This window comes from Balearica regulorum, chromosome 6, assembly GCF_011004875.1.
Source record: "Balearica regulorum gibbericeps isolate bBalReg1 chromosome 6, bBalReg1.pri, whole genome shotgun sequence".
Classification (NCBI taxonomy): Eukaryota; Metazoa; Chordata; class Aves; order Gruiformes; family Gruidae; genus Balearica; species Balearica regulorum.
In genome coordinates, this window is record NC_046189.1 from 3,265,236 (window position 1) to 3,284,491 (window position 19,256).

Here is a 19,256-nt window from a genome sequence, read left to right on the forward strand (position 1 = left end):
TCACAGCTCTGCCTGACTCGGCATCTCATTCCTAGCACAGACCCCAGGTAGAGGCCTGGAAAGAGCGTAAAAATAAAGCATGTATGTAACAGCACTTCTCCCGGATACTCTCCAAATCTCCAGCAATTGTGGCTGGGAGGCTTCCTGAGCCAGAGATGATTTCTTTGTGTTTATTCATTCTCATTTTGATTTCAGAAAATATTTATGTTCTTTTTCAGCAGAGGGAATTGCAGAGGGTCCTGGGTTGTGGAAGCAGCAGTGTAAACTAGCTTGCCTGAACACTGCACGACCTCCTGCGTGCAGGACAGTTAAGCGGTTGTTCTGCATGCAGGTCGGCTTGGTCTGGCTGTTCTTCCTCCCTGCAAGGCTGTAGTTTGCCTGGCAGCCTGATTGTGAAGACAGCTTGTTATCACGGGGTGTAGGAGGTGCCAGGCTGCCTCCAGGTCCTGCCTGTGGTGCAGTGCGGGTCTGAAGGGTCGGTGGGGTGGGTGAGGGGATGCTTCAGGAATATCAGGCAGGGAGAGGGCAGCATGCTTGGCTCTTGAACTGGTAAGTAAGGAAACTTAGGCTGCGATTACATCTATCACTTCTAATTGAAAAGACTGCTCTCTGCAGAGGCTGAATTAGCTCTTAAGTTAGGATATCCAGTTTACTGCTGTCACAAGCAGCCATGTGTGTGCTGTCTCTTTGTGAAGTTACCTTGGATGCCCTGCCTTTCCATGACCATAGGATGGAACATGACTAGGCTTTGGCTTTCCCCAGGGCAGTGACATCCCCTGTACTTTTACAGGCGCTTCAGACCAAGTCTAATTACATTAGGCATCACAGGCTGAAGTCAAACACATGTAGGGATGATGCCAAGCAATAACCCTTGCCATATCCCTGGACTGCACTAGAAGTCACTCTTGTTCTGTACTGAAGCTGTTCCAGTAACTTACTGGCAGTTAGTAAAGAAATATGTCACCATTAAAGATGCCACTAAGCCTAGCCCATTTGTCTGCTGATGGAGACATTCCTTGTCTGGTTTCCTCGTGAATCACAGGGAGAGTGAAAACTAACTTGCCAAGCCTCCTACTCAATTTTTTTTCCTGAGAATATTAATCTAGGGTCCTGATGCTGTTCTCCAGAAGAGAGAGAGTTCTCCTCCTAGGTAGCCATGCCAAGAGAACAGGAGGGACTTCAGGAGCTGGTCCAGAGTCCTACAGCTTCCAACCCTGTTTGTACCATGAAGTTTCCACTGTGGCTTTGCAAGACCAGAGAGAGAGAGTCTGAGCACCAAAGCAACGAGTGTCTAAGATGCAGTTTACTAGTTTCAGTGCATCACACTGGGGTCAGCGGGATCCATGTAGAAAGGCATGCTTTTCCTCACTATCCAAACTGTGATATGCAAGGAGCTTCAGGTATGGTTCCCACTCTTTTTCCAGTGTAATCACTGTGACATCAGCTCTATTTATTGCTCTGTTTATCTGCCTCTAAGAGGTACTGCAGTATTTACTTCCCAGTATCAATTTAGAGTTGTTTTATTGCTTAGGAAGAGTGGATAAAGATGCAAATCTGAATGGATAGAAAGGTCTTATGGTCAGAGTTTGAATCCAGTACTCAAGTGCGTGCTGTATGTTTTCTGGGGTGGTTCCAGGAAGATTAGAGTAACTACTTTGCAGAATGGGTGACTTTAATCTTTTGGGATTTTTCTGCATCTTGGTGAGCTACCACGCTAACAGGAATACTGTTACCTTAGATTGCTGCCCTTATTTCCTTTTTGTGCACTGAACTAAATGCTAGAGCCTCAACCACAAGCCTTGCTTTAATTAGGTCTGCTTCAAGCAGCAGACGTACACATATGCTATGAAGAATTATGGGCTGTCGCTGCCAAGGATGCCATCAAATGACTGAGTGAAAGGGAACATTTACAAACAAATAAAACCCCTTATTAAGGAGATTATTAATGGAAGGCCTTCGAACAAAATAACCTCCTTTTGAAGGGGAGGAGGGTATCTTTTTGAAAGCTCCTCTTTTTTTTTTCTTTCATTTTAGTAAGCTTCATGGGAAGATAAATATCGTGCAGTTCCTCAAAAAGAAGTGACTGAAGATGGTTAGCATTATATGGGTCAGTTCTTTGAAACCTGAAGGTTTCACAACAGCTCATGTCATGTGTCTGTCCACCCTTGCTGTTTTGCACAGATGTAGTGAACTTCACAGCCTGTTCTAATTAGCACCTCAGGCCTGATGAGGAGCTGTGGGGTGGAAATTCAGGAGTGAGGGCTGGGGGGAACAAAATAATTCATACCTTTATTATTTGGTTTTGGTTAGCTAGGTTCGCAGGGCTGGAAAATACGACTTGGCACTTCAGGTTTCATTTAGCAAATGGGGGTGAGTAGCTGGGAGATAGGGGAACAGGTCTGTTTTCCTGGTTTTCAGATCATGTAGGCAAGAGTGTGTCTTTGCTTTGTTTTGCTGTAGGGAGGTCACTGCTTCCTGCAGAGCAGCAGTGGTGTGTGTCCTTCCCCAGCAGCTCCAATTCGTTATCCAAAGTAATTGCCACTATTTCCTAGTGAATGTAACATCAGCAGCTTGGGGATGCCTGGTCTGTGTGCCAGAGAGCTGGCTGGATATATCACTGCCTGAGAAGCCTGAGGTTCTCTCTTTTGTGCCCTCTTTGTTATGGAAAGAGCTGGGAGGACAGCGCTCTGAAGATCTTGCCTCCTGTGAGAACTAGGTCCTGGCTCAAAGATGGCTAAACAGATGAGAAATGTCAACAAAAGAGAGAAGGAAGGAGAAGCCCTGAGAAAGGTGCTGATTTCTCTGTAAGCCCTTTCATTGGGCAAGTGGCAATGTGGAGAAGAGAGCCCACATCTCCTGAGGGTCTGTCTACCTTTACATTTGCTTGGCCAGTTGCTCATAGCCTGAGTTACAAGGTGACTCTAGGTCCCTCGTCCCTGTTACAGTACCCCATTCCTGGTGTGTATCATCTATTTTGAAACCAAGCAGGGCTCATGAACCAAGTTTGAAGACACTTTTGCCCATGGTAGTGCTCAGTTTATCTACAATAGCATATGTTGCTGAAGAAAAGGACAGATCTTGCTGTGCAGTTCTGACCATCCGAGGGTGAGGTGATGCTCCCCCATGCTGGTGTGCTATAGGCAGGGCGAGGGAAGCGTATTTCCGAGCTGGAGGCCCACTGGGACTTTTCTGGGAAGCCAGGGCTTTGCTGGGAAACTCAGAGCAGTTTGGCTGATGTCTGAGGGCTGGAAGAGGTACCCAAAAGAGAAAGGCAGGAGTTTTGATCAGTGTGGAGAAGGAGGGCAAGGTCAAAGTACCTGGGAGGCAGCCTGTACTCCATCAAGGCTTGCTTGTGCAGCAAAGGGAGTCAAGGTCCTGTAGTTCTCCCGTATTGCTTCTGGTCTGACTCTGGTCATGAGCTCAAACAGCTGATAGAAAATGGATGATGCAGAAGAAACATCTTAGGAGTTGGAAGCAGCAAAAGGCTTGGCTTATTCCACAGCAAATGTTTCCGGGAATCAAGATGGCAAAAAATTCAGCTGGACTAGAAGTGTGCAGCTGGGAGCAGGGACCCTGCCAGTTCCTCCCTCCTTGCTGTCACTGCAAAGGAAAGCAAGGGAATTCGTTTGAAGGGATTTCACTTAATGCAATTGCATCTTTCTTGAGGTTTGGTAGACAGATGCCTTGCTGATATCTGTCTTGCATCCGATGCAGATGGCCCCTGAGGTCCACATGCGGCTTGCTGTCTGCCTACGTAATCCGGCCACGCTTTGCTCCGGATCAAAGCCCCTGGCCTAAGGAAACAAAGGAGCTGACCTGTGGCAGCACCTATCTGGTGTGGCACTGGGCAGCTCGATGGGAACCTGTGAAAGGGGAGAAATAGGATTTGCTCTCTGTTAGTGCTCCCCACTCTCTCTCTGCTGTCTCTGTAACCTGGTAGTACCCCCTGATGCCTAATTGAATGTGTAATCCTCTCAGCACTTAGGAGTACAGATATCCTGTGTCACCTAAGCTGTGCAACTCCTACGAATGCCTGGAAAACACACCTCCTAAGTGTGGCTGAGCTGCCATTCATAGGAGCACTGGGTTTACCAGCAAGCAGCTTGCAATGTTTGGAGCACAGTCTTCAGTGACTGAATACAAAACTGAGATCCTTGTCAAGTCCTCCTGTTCAGCAGCTGCCTCATGTCAGAAGCATGGGCTGACTGCAATACTTTCCATGTTGTACCATTATAACTCTTCTGTCTGCTGTGGCATGTGCCCAGCACGGCGGCTGCTAGGAAAGGAGGCCAGTGTTTAAGGATTTGGATGCAGCTGTGGCGGAAGAGGTCCCAAACCTCTACAACCTGGCTCCATCCCTCACTGGACCCAATAAGGCAAGCCCAGAGCACAGGATTTACCTTATGGCTGAGGTCTTCCACCAAATCTACATTAGAGAAGGCAGCATCCTCCCATTATTAGGTGGCTAGCTTATTCAGAGATGGAGGCAGGCCTTTTTTCTTCGCTGCTCAAACCTTCTGTCACTGGGAGTGTGTCCAGATGGACTGCAGAGCAGCTTTAGCTCTTCCAGCCCAACATTTGCTGTGTGCAGGAGGCAGGGAGAGCTCAGCCCTGCACCTCAAATGCCTGCCTGGTTGGAAGGCAGGGCTCCTGCTCCAGCAAAGGGACTTTATAAGAATTCTATACATTTGCATGAGAAAGCACCAAGAGCAGCCTTCCTGCCCCCTTCGTAGCCTGTTGCCTGGTACCTACTGCATGCTCCTACCATGTGTGTTTAAACCCCCTCCAGTGAAAAACAGGATCTTGAGGAAAATATCAGAGCAAGCAGTATGTAAGCATCTTCACCTAGTAGGGCTTTTGACTGGCACAGGGAGCTGGGGGTGGGCGTCTCAGTGGTCTGACACAGTGGAAGATATGGACAGAGAGGTCTCTGAGTAGCTAACTTGTTGTTTGGAAATGGTTTCCTGGTTGCTTGCTCTTGAGATGACTCTTGGCTTAACTAGAGGGGTCACTGCCTTCTGTGCTGGGCAGGAGGGGAGGATCCTCAGCACAGCCTGTATCCTCTGGGTGACAAGGAGGGGCCATACTTCAACAGATGTCTTTCCCTTCCCTCTTAATAGTGTAAGATGATCAGGGCAGCTGTGCTTTATAGTTTCTGGTCTAAGCCCATGCCACATTTATTTTGAAAGCTTTCCTGTGTTGAATGCTTGTGGTCCTGCCTGTAAAGCTGTGCTTCCTGAGATCCTTGCTCATAATAGTCTTCTGCACTTTCTTTAGTGGTTGATACTCTCCAGTTATGCTTCTAGGTTTGCTGTAACACATCCTCATTGGTAGCCTTACGTTTGCGTGAACCTCTCGCAGCTGTTAGGATGACTGATGCCTGAGCAGCACGCAGTGTCATGTGTGACTTTAGCACGTAGTCAGCTGAGGGCCATATGCCTGCAGCGGGCTGGAAAAGAAAGCAAGCCTTTAATGTAAGCCCACAGAGAAAACGTTACATTCAGATTTGATTTTTTTTTTTCCTCAGGTTTAACCTGTCCACTGTTTCTTCCAGCCTGCACGCGAAGAAAAGCCCTCCGTGTCAGTGGGCGCATACAGCGACTCTCTCAAACTGATTTAAGTTAGTACGCAGGAGGTCCGTGGGTTCTCCATACGTCTGTCGTGGTTCTGCCACCTCAGGTGACACCACGGTGGGTGCAGAGCTAAGCAGCATCCGTGGATTTATTTTGTGTCGGTAAGGACGGCAAAAGGATGGAGGCATAGTAGGTGGTAACTGTATGATAAATGTTGAGTGATAAAGGTATCAGTAGGGATATGCAGCTTTGTATTGTAATCAGATGAGTGAGGAGGGGAAAGTACTGATGGAGAATGTAGGATTTGGGTAATTTTTTTCCCCCACATCTCTTTTTTTTTTAAGAACTGTTATTTGAAAACCTTTAGATTTAATAAATAAAAACAAAAGAGGAAATAGATTTTTTTTTTAATTGCATCCAATTGATAATCTGACTGCTTTGGAGGAAAATAGTCTCAATGTGAAAATATCTGTTGCTCAGAATAAACATTTTCCCCTGGAGTAAAGACAGATTGAATGTTTTGACCCATTCCTGCAGCAGTGTCTCACTCCTGACTGCATGCAGTTAGTTTGGAAGAATAAGCTTGTTTTAAGGGTTCAGACTATTAAAAACATCTGCTTTCCCATGTATCCTAAAACACTGCAGTATTTGAAAATGGAGAACATGTATCATGCTCATCCTAGCCACCATAAAACATTGGCTCCACAGTTTAAATTGTGGGATTTTAATTATGGTGGGGATATATTATTCAGTCCTATGTAATGCACTTTTGGTTATGGTGCTGTGATCTCTTTTTCCATGGTTGGAACTGGGCCAGCTGACCATATTTGCAGTGTGTGGCCAAACATCAAATGCATCCAAATAAGCAAAATAATTGCTTCCAGACTAAACACATTTCAAATTTGTTTAAAATATTGAAGAAGCTTCATCGCTGGGACATGTCTTCTGTGACATCAAGCTCCTATGAAGCGTCAATCCTATGACTGGTGATGCCAATCTCTTTTTCTCATCTTCAGGTCTAAAAGCACTGAGTCCACTGAAGTCTTCCTTTGACTGTGGTAACTCTTGGCCAAGGGCCAATCTATGTCTTATGTCTGAGCATCTCCAAATATTATTAGCTACGTCTTCAGTGGCCCCCGTGGAGCAAAAAGTTGTAACAGTTATCCTCCTCTTTCAGATGGGAAAACTGGATTGTGAACAGACAATAATCCTCATCTGTTTAGCTTGGAATGACTTGGGGGAAGCTGGTGACAGCGCTAGAGGAAAGCAGAGGTTTGGCATTAGTTGAGTTTGCTGCAAGACCCTTACTTTTTTAGCAAAAGTGTTTGCTGGTGGTCAGGGAGAAAGGGAAGCAAAGATGCTTTAGATCCAGATGTGCTGGAATAGCAAGTAGAGCCTGTGTTCATGTGTGACTTCTCTCCCTTCCTACTGATACATAGTTTCATGGTTATGATTTTTAGGCATTTTTCTGTTTTGATGTTTAGTCCTGATGCTATGCTGACAGCATGCTCTTCACTTCTTGCTTTCTTTGCCTTTTTATTTAATTTTCCAAAGCACTGAGGTAGGAGTCTCTAGACTTATGTTGTGTTTTGGTGACAGAGCGGTGAGCAGGGAGAGCTTCAGCTGAACGGCATATATTCCACATCCATTCTGATGCTGATCTGATTGTGTCTCATACCAGTATGTCTGGCACCGAAGGCGGTGAGGGTGTGCGGTGCCTGCAGGGTCCCTTGTAAGTGGTCCTACAGAGAGAGGGCAGCAGTGCTGCTGAAGATGCTGGCCGGGAGATCTGGTACTTGGCTAAAACTCTGCTCATATTACAGAATAGGGGTACAACAGTACGGCCCTCCCGCCTACATATATGCTTTATTGCTAATTTGGCTGTCGTCTTGCTGGCTACGTTTCTGCGGTTGTGGAAAGAGTTTATAATGCATCTGTGGTCCTTAAAGATTCTCTGGCTCCCTGTTTCTCTGGAGTGAAGGGGACTATTAAATATAGCCTCCCACCAAATTCCAGTGAGTAATCACGCCCGGACCGTAGTCCCAAACCAGCTGTGACTCAGACACCAATGACCCTCTGAGTAATGCTGCAGGAAGAGCTAACTCTCTTCTTCTCTAGCCTTGCACAGGTAATGGGAATGCTGAATAAGAGCAGACCAAATAACAAGGCTGGATCCTGAGCCAAAAAGAAAAGAAAGGCACCTGCAGTCATTAGGTATCGTCCGATGTTAATGCTGAGTTTTCATATGGCTGCAGCTGAAGCACAGTGAAGGAGCTGAACATGGGATGCTGTAAAGGTCCAGGGTGGAGTCAGCTGGCTGGTAGGGCGATAGAAGAAGTTCCCTTCGTGAAGCTTTCCTTTGAGTTTAACAAGACATTTAAGCACATACCTCAAGGCAGCAATCTTGGTCTTGGGCCCAATGACCCTGTGTTTAAGGTTAGGTATAAGTTTGAGCAGCCTACTGTTGTAATCTGTGGATGAGAGTTAAAGGAGGGTGAGTTCCTGATCAAGCTTTCCCGTGCAGAGATAGTTTTCATCTTAGACTTAAGTTCTTTACAACTGAACCCTGCCTTCCCCTTTTAAAATGATTTGTGTTGACTACTAACGTAGTTGATCATTTCAACCTGCTCCTGTAATGTTTGCGCTTGCTGCAGTTATTTTTATACACTCAAAAGTGTCATTTTTTTCTGTGATTGCACCTAAATAGTAACAGATACACTGAAATGGACAGCATGCAGGTTTTTTCAAAATCATTTGAATACAAGGATGGGGATGGAGAGTTTGTGTCAAGTTGCTGTGTTTATGAACAAATGGGCTCAAAGAAATTAACTTCCCAAAGCAACTGCAGCCATTAAAAAGTCCTTCTAAATGTTTCTGGCTTTTCTGAATGCGTTCTTATCAGTATGTTTAGTTAGAAGAATACTTTATCTACTGAGGTATGTATGTTCTGATTTTCAGAACCTGAAGTTTTGAAAGTTAAAGCAAAAAAAGTCTCCATTGATATTGCAAGAGCAATCAAGATTTTCTTTAAGATGATGCTTTCCTCAAAGTTTTTATTTTAAGAACAGAGTGTTCAGAGATGAGGCTCCATGCATAGTTTTGCCATGTTTATAAAGTCATGAAAGCATCTGGATACAGTATGGAAACCTTCAACAAAAAACTTTTTGAAGTCTGTTTTTAACATAATCATCCAGGCTTTCTCCACTAAACTACATTTTTTTTTGGATTTGGATGGAAGATGAGGTAAGAATTAAACTGACGTTGAATTTAAGTATATTGTTAAGATTGCATTGCTTTAGGGATGTTAAATTGTGTGCGCTTTTCAGTCCCTAATTGCTCCTTCTACAATTGATTCACAACCATCACGCGCGTGTCAAACAAATCAAGTAGAGAGCAATGTCTGTTCAATGTGCACTTAAACCAGCATTGTGGCATGCCCTTTTCCTTAAGTATCAGGGGGCAAAGAAACAGAGTAAACTGTGTGCCTGGCCCTGAGTTTGCAATGCATCACTCATGCTTGACTTTGTTGGCATCAGTTCCTTAATTAGTATTTGTAAAGTGAAATAGAAAGTTTTTCTGTCAATTTTTTTCAGAAATTTAAAAAAAAAAATTTCTAGTGCTCTCAAATAGCCTCATCTTTTTAACACCCTCCTTTTATCTCATTATAGTCTTCAACTTTGGAAAAATTATAGCCCCTTGAGAGTTAATTTAAGGAAAAACTCCTCTGCTTTCAGACATTGGAATCTTTGGAAAGACACATCTGTACAGACCCGATTCATTTGCCACTAACTTTTTAGTGTTTTAAATCACTTCTAAATAACAAAAGGAAAAGTCAAATAATAATAATAAAACCCGAGGCACCACTTAGTATGCATTGTCCCAGGATGAAGAGTTTCACCCTAGCTCTGTTGCTGTGTAGCTCTATTGCTGCTAAACACTGGTGTACGGAATAATGGAATGTAGCAGGGTCACAGCTGCTTAGTCTGTAAGGGGAATTACACCTCTAAGGATTTCTGTAGAAGCCCTTGAAGTGAACTACTTGAAATGATACAAAGAAAAAGAATGTAATAGCTATAACATTGATTTCTTCCTGTTTGCAAGGCCAAAAGAAGCTGGGGAAAAAAAGGAGCACAAACGGAAGTGTACAGGAGTGTGACCGTTGTTCTTCATGTTGGGAAGTTTTCTGCTGTCGGCCCGCTTCAGGATAGCTGGTGATGCCTCTTGTTCCTTGTGTACACCAGCCCTTCACTGGATTCAACACAATGAGTGAGAACCTTGGCAATCAGTAGCGAAGGACTGATAGCAAAGAAATCGTGCCAGTTTACACCAATTCATCAACTCATCTTTGGTTTTACGGTTAGTCTCTGCTTTTGTTTCTTTTGAGCCAGTGCTGAAATTGCTAATCAATGAAGGCGCTAATTAGTAGGACAAAACACTTGCATGGAGCAATTACTTGTCCACCTTGCTGCTAGTGTTGGAGAAGGCCATGTTTTCTGTCTTACACAAGTAACACACAGGTTTGAAGCGTTTCAGTTTTGTGCAATCCAGATATACTATGATGTAAGTAACTTTCAATTGTGCTGTGCAGGGAGAAAAGATGGTCAAAGAGAAGAAACGCATTCCTTACTACAAGATGGGAAGTAACCTGGGATGCTTTCCAATGATGTGTGCCTGAAACTGAAACCAGCCAACAACTGGAGGAGAGTTCCCAGTCTCTTGAAATTCCCCGTCTTTAATCTGGGCTTAGAGGGGGTTGCTGGACTGTAACAGGTAAGGGAGACCAGAGTAAAGGTAACTGCTACCTGCAAAGCTGCTGTGGGAGAATGGCTTGTGTCTCAGCTGCAAACAGGTCAGAAACTGGTGGATCAGTGCCCAGCAGCAGTCATGGGGATGGCCTGGAGGAAGCAGCTGAAAGCAAACAAACATGGGATTTGTATTGTTTCCAAGAACTGGCTAGGACACCTCCTTATCTGTGATTTATGTATCTCATGAATAGGCTGCTGAACTATCTGGATGAGAGGACTCACCACCTTGGAATTAAAGCTGGGAAATGCTTTTGGAAAAACAGAAGATGTGCTGGATGAGGGTAGTGTTGTCCCTCTGGCCTGGCAGGTTCGAATAGGTTGGTTTTTTCCATTAAGAGGTGAAATTGATTATACTATTTGGAGAGAGGTGTTTGTGGAAAAATCATGATTTACTTACCATGTACGTGATGTCCTGTTGCTATGATCTCAAAAGAAACAAACAGTTTCCTTGTCAGAAATCTCAACTCTCTTCAGCAGGCTCTGTGCCCCGAAAGCTCTGTCTGTCTTCCTCCTTATACAGGCATACCTCCTGCGTCTTCCTTTAGGCTTTCTCCTTTGCTTAGGTACTTGAAAGACGCCTTGCCTTTATTTAGGTATGTGATTGTCGGTGGATCTCAGTCAGGCATTACCAGCTTCCTAAGTAATTGTGCGTTTATAATATTCTGGAAGGACGGAGATTTTGCTCCAGAGTAAAACAAGATGTTTCCACTGACTTTTCATTTGCATTTGACTCTTTGGACTGTGTATAGTTTGGGTTTTTTTACTTTTCACCAAATGGTACATTCTTAACCCCTCGTGGACTTTAGAATAAGATTGAAAAATAGGCGTGATGAAGGATAATTGGATTAAAACCAGTGTTTGGTTGAGGTAATGTGATGCTTCCTTCTGGCCTTAGTCTCTGAATTTATAACTGAAGGCCACGCAGTGCCTAGTGGAAAGTAGCTAAGTGTGGAGGACAAGGAAGAATGTAGCACTGAATTGCAGGAGAGAGACTATAGCAGGGTGGGATAATCTGGTCCAGGTGGGAGCGCCATGTGGTATCCACAGTGTCTCAGAGCACCGTTATTGCGTGAGTGATGTTACATTACACTATTGCACAAGCGGACTATGCTCATTCATTTTTAGCTGTGTTATTAGGGCTGACAATAGTGAGAAATTTTGTGCCAACCGCACCTCCCTGGGGATTTCTTGGCTGCACCAGATGATCTCCAGCAATGTGGGGGGTTCCCCTTCCTGGGGTGGCTGCTGCTTGCTCTGGGATTTCCTAGCACATTCAGGCAGCAATGAGTCTCCTCTGGTGGAAGGCTCGGACCTACTGTCGATGCAGGAATTAATTGTATGGCATATATACAGCCCTCCGAGAGCTGGATTTCACTGAACCGCCATTCACCATTGTGCAGGTTTGTCAGATACTTTCTGAAGTCCTTGACTAATGGAGAAAATCTTAAATGCCTTTCAGACTCAGTCTGTAGGCAGGAAAAAAGCACATATGTAAAGAAATATGACCATACCTCTTTAAATCCTGCAGTCTGTAATTTGTGACTGATAAATATTCTGTGGTGCCACCTGGCCCTGCCTGCTGCAAGAGAAGGAAATTTGCCTTGCAATCAGTTATGTCTATCTATTTCTGTCAAACCAAGTGGGAAAACCTTTGAGTCCCATTGAACAGGCTGAGAGATGACTCAGTCACCAAACGCAGACTCCCAGCTGAGTTGGTCACCTTGCCCCAGTACATACAGTATTTGACATAAAGATTGATTTCTGCTGGCTCACTGGGGCTTGTTTTGTTGTGTGTTGTAAAAATCATGTCCTGTTAATTCCCTGACAGCTTCTATTCTCTGCTGTGCCCTGTGGTGCGAGGTAGACCTTCGTTGCTTTCTAATATGTGATGAGGAATGGGCAGTTTCTAACCTAATTGCATGATCTCAGTCTCTTCCTTATCGTTCTCGGGTTCCATGAGACATTTTTCCAAACGTCTCATCTCTCACGTATGGCCTGCAATGGGGGACAAGATTTTTCATAAACCCTTAGCAGCTGTGAGATGTAAGATGGGATTTTTCCAAAGCACTTGCCCTATGAACTCCACTTCTCTTGAAATTAGCTGTGAATGATCTTGATTTTCTGTGGGTCAAGGTAAGAACAATAGGAGTTTTGTAAACTCCCGCAGATGCAGCCAAGATTTCGGCATTCACCATCTTGGAAGTCTTTTTAGAGACAAGAGACAAAATCCCAACAAGAGACCCTAAATAAACATGAAGCTTTCCCCATTCATTTCAGCATAAAGCATAGGAGCGGAGAGCTCTTATGGAGTTGCCTGGATGTTCCTGCCTCTGTTTATTCTGCAAAACAGACGTAAAAATTAATTTGAACATAAGTTGATGAACTTGTCAGATAGATAGATGAATGTGTAGTCTTGAGTTAAATGAAACTTGGCCTTGAAGGGCTTTTTGTGAATGGCCTCTGCCCTAAAGTAGAGAACGTGATGTTAGTTATAGCAGAAACCTGCTTCCCCTACAATTATCCCTGGTAACCACCCTGGCCCTCAGATCTGTCATTGGGCTGTAGAGTTAGATAGAGCACAGGTCAGTATTGGTGTAGTTTCGGTGGATTATTCACCAGTTCGGTGGTTCTGGTATCTACAACCTGTGGTCTAGACTCCCACCAGAATTCACCCCAGGCTGACTCAGCTAGCCCAGAGGGCCGTTAGGCATGTTTGACTGGACCTAGTTCTTGGAGAAAGACTGAACTTTAGTTTCACTGCTCCTGGGGCCTGTTCCTTGAGTCCCAACTAGAAAATGTTGTGTCCCCTCAAAAAGATGTAATACAGTTTTTTCCTGTAGCTGATTAAAATAATTCAGTATCCTCAATATCACCTGGCTTGGCAAAACACTGAAGTTGGAGTGAAAACTCCATTAAAGCCAACTTTTCTTTAAGTTCTCCATCTCCTAGATGTACCGCTGTAACAACTCCAGCTGTCTAAGCAGGCAGAGTAGAGCTGCCGCTCCCTGTGTGTGTGCAGTGTGTGTTCCTGGCTCCGCACGTCTGGGTGGTAAAAATAGCAATATTTTAAATCTATTGGAAATATTAACGGCTTAATTATCATCTGCTTTGGAGCTTTTTTTCAGCCGAGACTAAGGAGATACGAAGAATTTGGCTGCTGTTCTCTGCTCCTGCACCACCCAGCCATAATGAGAGCTAGAACAACTCGGTGGCTACTGTATTTTTAGTGGCCCCTCTGGCAGGAAGAGATTAGAGGGAATGGAGCTACTTCAATAGCCCCTTGTTCCAGGCGTCTGTCTGTCCCCAGCAGACCCCTTGGCTGTGCCTAGCTGTTGCAGGAGCTAGCTTTATATGTGAGAGGGAAAGTAAAATCTATTTATAGGCAGTCTGAGCGGCACATTATTCAGGGCTAGGTTGTTGACTCATGCCCATCTGATATCGTTTAAAGGGTTAGATATTGCCAGCGAACAAAAAATAAGTGCTGTTACTCCCTTCTAGTCAATAGAATTAACTGTTCTTAAGCTGACACTTGTTTTTTACGGCAGAAGCAGCATTGTGTCTCAAGGGTCCTGTTATAAATATATATACTTCTGAAAAGGTGCTAATCTGGATTTCCTTGGGATTATGGTGATGGAATCGGAAATATGAGGGCAGCAAAACCTGCAGAGAGCCTTCGGCTCTGTCGCATACATTCATCTCTCTTAAAAGGACCTGCAGAAATCAAGGAGGACGGAGACGAAAGGCAGCTCTATTAACACCAAGGCTTCCTCCTTTTCCATGGTAGTCTTGTAAAGGCCCTTCCCTCCTCCTCCTCCTCATCCCAGCCTGTCTCAGGAGTGTTCTCTTTGTTAAATAGAAACTGCTCTGTTTCCTGTCTGTCTTGAGCCGTTGGCTTTTAGTGTCCGTTTTCAAGCCCTGAATCACTCTCTGGGGATGCAAGCTGGAAAGCTGATGGGAACTGATTGCCTATCAGCAGCTGAGATGCAATTCTTGGCTTCACTCTTCTTGGGAATCACAGTGTGCAGACCTGGACAGCATCATGCACATAGCGTAAGAGACCAAGCACCTCTCGTGGGCCGAGTGCATGAAATCCTGAGGCAAATGCTTATTGCAACCTTCAGGGCACGAGGGAGGTGGGAGGGAAAAATATCAGCTCATAAAGCTTTGCTTGCTGGCTCAGGAGCAGGGAAATAAATTAAAAAAAAAAAAAGTAGTTCCTTTTCTTTTTTAGGTCACAGCTGAAATTTACCATGAGATATTTAACACTGAAGTGGAGGAAAAAGCTGAAAAACTAGGGGAGTAACCGCTTGAAAACTGGTGGGCCAAATCTCTTTTTCCAAAGAAAAGGATGCAGGATTTGCTTGGTGTAAGGTCACACTTATCAACAAGATCCTTGTCTTTCCTTCCCACAGCTGGGATAGAGAAACTGAGGTCAAAGCTGCAGACATCCTGCTTGAAATGTAACATAAAGGGGAGATGCAATAGGCAGGTGGGAAAAACTGGCTGTGGAACATGCTTCCAAAATATACCTTATGCTGCTTCCACTGTAAAACCAGAGAAGCAGCCTCAGTAGATGAGAGAATGAGGAGACAGAGCTGAACTCCTGACAGCTGCTTTAATTCCTTTTGCTGCCCCAAGTCCCAGTATGATGGCCGCCATCTCCCTCTGAAGGGATGCTAATAGCTGCTCTGAGGAGTGGATGCACCCTTTGGCTCTGAGTAGTGGCAATGCTACCTTGATTGTACTGTTACAGTCGATGCTAATTGACACCAAACGATGCTTTGCCTGTAGAACAGTTTTTCTATATCATGATAATAATAGCCATCTCAGAAATATTCCTGGAAAGGTTTGTTTTACTCCCAAATGAGAATGGAGGCAGAGACTAACACTCAATACCCTAGTCAATCCTAACCCTTCGTGGAATCTGGAAAAACCTCCTTTAAAGTGCTGCTCTATCTCATTAGAAGCATAAAGCAAAATTTAATCTGCTGCTCCTCAGGTTAGCACTGAATGTGCTGGGCTGTGCTCCTTCTAACTAGGAAGCTTATCCTGGACCTGAAGAAAACCCGTTCCCTGATATAGATAAATTCCTTTCTGATAAAAACGCATTTCCTTTTTCTGACAAAACAAGATTTTTCATGAGGCAAGTGGGAGAAAATTCCATCCAGAAACACAGAGCAAGAAAGCACATCACAAGAATATAGGTGAAGTAGTCATCAACAATTAGAAGAGCCTCTTGGAGAGGGGCCTGCAACAGCACAAAAGCTGCTGTATTTGTGATATGTTGATTAATGATGTGCTAATATCTGAAACATGTCTGTAATAAGTAATTGGTTTAAAAAAAAAACCCCTAAGCAGAGTCAGGATCATCTTTGGGCTGAAAGGGCACGTAGAGTTTGCCAGCAAGGCAGACATTAGGATCGTACCCAGCAGATCTGGGAAATCACAGCCATGGTTCAGCAAAGCCCAGAAAGCACATGTCTAACCCTACCCTTCCTCCAAAAAACTTGTGATATATATAGACAAGACAGAGCAAAAGAAATATTGCTGCCATTGGAGAAAGGGGGAAAAGATTAAGTGAGTTGGCCAAGTCAGGCAGGAGGCCCGTGTTGGAGCCAGGAGCTGAAATCACCTCTCTTGAGGACAGGCTTTAATGTCGTTGCCAAAGGCAGGCTCCCCTCTAATCAAGAGCTGAGCTCCCTGCGGCTCCTTGTGCGAGATGCCCCTGCTCTGCAGGACCTGCCGCTTGGATCCAGCTTCTCTTATCTGTTTGGCTTGTCTGCCCTCGGTCAGCTTTCTGAGTAGACCGTGCTAGAATAAGCAGTGAAGGACTGTGAGAGGGCTTTTCTTTTTTTGGGGGGAAAAAAAAAAACTGAACAACCAAACAAAAACCCAAAAGGCAAAACACCACCAAGAATCTTCTGAGGTTCTTTCTAACCCAAACCCCCGGAAAAGTTTAATGCCTTGGAGGAGGACTAGGTTGTGCAGTGTGGACTGAAAGGTGGGGAGGAGAAGGGAGAACAGGGATTAACTCTGTGGCATGTTGTAAGCAGAGCCCAGTGTAGAGCAGGGACTGCCAGGATCACTCTGCAAAGCCTGGGGGAAGCAGATGAAAGCTCAGTGCTGACTGCAGGTGGGAGGGACGGAGTTAACCCAAACCAGAATTTCACCTCTTTGCTCTTCTGCTCCCTCTTAGGAAGTTCTTGGTCTCGTAGAAAGGAGCTGGTTTTACAGAAACAGAGGTGGCCCTGGGAGTTGGAGGGGCTGCTGGGACAGACTGCCTGCTGAAAGCCCTGCCCAGAGGCTGCTCCCTGGAGCAGAGGAGGTGAGTGAGCAGGTTGAGCCGACGCTGCTGTTTGGTGAGGAGCATGTCAGGAGCAGACGTGTGAAGCGTGCTGAGCAGCAGCAGAGACCACAGGGCAGCCAGGCCTGAGCAAGCTCGGCTGTGTTCAGTAGGAGGGCTGGGCTCAGGCCCCTGGCAGTGAAACGGGTGCAGATCTGCACCCTGTACACGCAAGCAGGTTTCGGTATGTCGGTAACAGACCCCATTCACAGACCGATTGGTGAGATCAAGAGGCAGAAGGAGCAGTGTGAAGGGAACTAATTTAAAAGTGAACATTTTCAGAGAAGCTAGTCCAGTCCACCCTGCCCAAGACATTCACCTTTCAGACAGATGCTTTTCAGTGGGGGGTGCAGTCCCTGCCTAGTTGCATTTGCCCAATCTCTGACCTTTTAGGCCAGTGGGAAGAGTCCCAGGCAGTCAGCAGGCTTGGGAAAAAGCCCTAAATGACAGAGAAAATTAGACTTTGGGATCTTTTGAACTGTTATTGCTGTTTGACTCATGGCTGTGGGTATTTTCTTCTGTGTGCAGCTGTTGGGAGAACTGGGGGTGGCTACTAGGAGATGATTGAATACATGTGACATCCCTGAGGTAAAAGAGTTCTGTGGTGAGGCCTTAAAATGTTACGGCAATCGTAACAACCAGCAGCTCTGACAGGCATTGCTGTCTCGCAGGACTGTATCTGGGGGAGCAGACGTTGGCTCCGTTGTGAAATTCCTTGAGTTATTTGTGCAGTAATAGCACCCACCGCACCCAGTGTTATGTGAGGAAGGTCAAAGGGATGGTCTGTTGCCCCTAAGAAACTTACTGCTTACAAAAGAATAAGAAATGGAACTAAAGGGGCTGGTGCAAGTTTGAAATCCTAAAAGAAACAGGAGGTTTGGTTGAATGTGGGTGCTGAAAGCCAGGCTCCTCTAGCTGCTTTTAGGTGCCTTGTCAGATGGAGCTGGCTCTCCAAGGAGGGTTTTAACGAGTTGAAAAGGAGCTTATCTGCTCCAGAACTTAGGACTGAGGGTGACTGCATCCTTGTCAGCAGAGTCCTCTATCTATTGTACAGAGAAAGAGGCACTTAGCCTCTGACTGCTGCCGGGCTGCAGCTAAGGAAGCTGCATGGCTGTGCTGCTCGCAGCTGCTGGCTCCTCTCTCTTGCCAACTCTGCTTCTAAGAGGGGTCAGAGTCAGGGCAACAGTCAAAGTGCCAGGGAAAACTTTCAGCGATGATAGCTGTAGCTTCTCCATCTGCAAAGCTGAAGATGGAGAGACACCAAAAAAAAGTCTGAAACCCCACAATGATAATAATAATCCCCAATTCCCTTGTAGTCAGTCTCATCTCACCCCACCCTTTATTTTCGTGTCCAGCAGCAAAATGTTTCCCCAGCATTGCTGGCACCCTTAGCAGGAGAGATCCGGTGCAGGAGTTGTGCTGGGGGTCAGGCAGAGAGATAGTGTGAAGGGCTGGGATGCTGGGTTTCTTTCAGGACAGTGAGTTGAGATCATTGCTTTGCCAGAGGTTTTTCCACGTGATCCTAAGCCTGCCTTTTAAACCCCTCTCTCTCAGTTCTCCAGCAATTAAATGGGATAGTACTTTTCTCTTTAGCTGTTTGGATTGTAAACTCTTTATGGCAGAGGCTGTTCCTTCTTGTGCTTGTGTACATCTAGCATGCCTGGTCTGGGCTGTAGCTGCCCCTGTGATAACCTTTTTAATGAGGGGGAATGAGCACATCTCCTCCTCTCTCTGTGCTCGGGATCAGCCAGTTCTTCCCCTTTGGGTTTTCTATCAGAGCAGTTGCACCGGGGTCAAGAAGACAAGATTTGACTCTAATAAATTGTGCATGCTGTCAAGTGTGAAAGCACAGTGTGTGTTGTAGCAGCGTGAAGCAACCCTGAACTTCACACAAATCCATTGCCTGCGCTGGAGGGGACCACGGTAGTTTCTCCAACATATGTCTAAACAGCGTTGCTGCACATCACAAATTAGCCAGGCACATTTGCAAAATAAAACAACAAATGGGGCAGTGTCTGCTCAGAGGGGGAGGTCCCTGAAAATTGTGTCTCAGCCCACAGCATGCCTTGGTCCAGGCTGTGTGTGTGCTGAGCAGCTGGGTCCCTCTGGACCGCTGGGCTCTCACTAGCTGAGCTGGCCATAGGACTCTGAACAGGTGTTGCAAATTTTGCTCCTTTTTTTTTTTAAAAACAAGCAGGGCAAGACCATCTGTTATGCTCTGAGATCATTAATGATTTCCAGGATTGCCAGGAAACAGAAAATACTTCTGCAGCATACAATGCGTAGAATAAACAAGTAATATACATACATATGTGAGAAAACAGACCAGGGTGTAGTATTTTATGAAATATTACAGTGGAGTGGCTTCCAGTGGTTTTGCATTAGGAAGCTGCACAGCTGTTTAAAGCTGTTGAGCGCTTGGGGACATGATGTGTCTTTGCATGACAAAGGCAAATCAAACATAGTTGACTACCCCTTTCTTTGTGTGCCACGCAGGGGTGCCTTCCAGCTCCTTGCTCAGACAGGGGATAGGAC

The 19,256-nt window shown here is 45.3% G+C and overlaps 1 long non-coding RNA gene across 13 annotated transcripts in view; it reads left to right on the plus strand.

Moving 5' to 3' along the window:
- LOC142602307 (uncharacterized) overlaps nucleotides 1–19,256 on the plus strand; it is a 47,867-nt gene that overhangs the window by 19,254 nt on the left and 9,357 nt on the right. For 6 of the 13 annotated variants that reach the window (XR_012835972.1, XR_012835970.1, XR_012835976.1 and 3 more), the window contains 10 exons: nucleotides 2,035–2,107; nucleotides 5,555–5,734; nucleotides 6,590–6,845; nucleotides 8,532–8,816; nucleotides 9,675–9,921; nucleotides 10,162–10,343; nucleotides 10,570–10,695; nucleotides 12,339–14,428; nucleotides 14,610–14,695; nucleotides 16,575–16,703. This is a non-coding gene — a long non-coding RNA (uncharacterized LOC142602307). The other 7 variants (XR_012835981.1, XR_012835980.1, XR_012835977.1 and 4 more) reach the window with 6 other exon arrangements.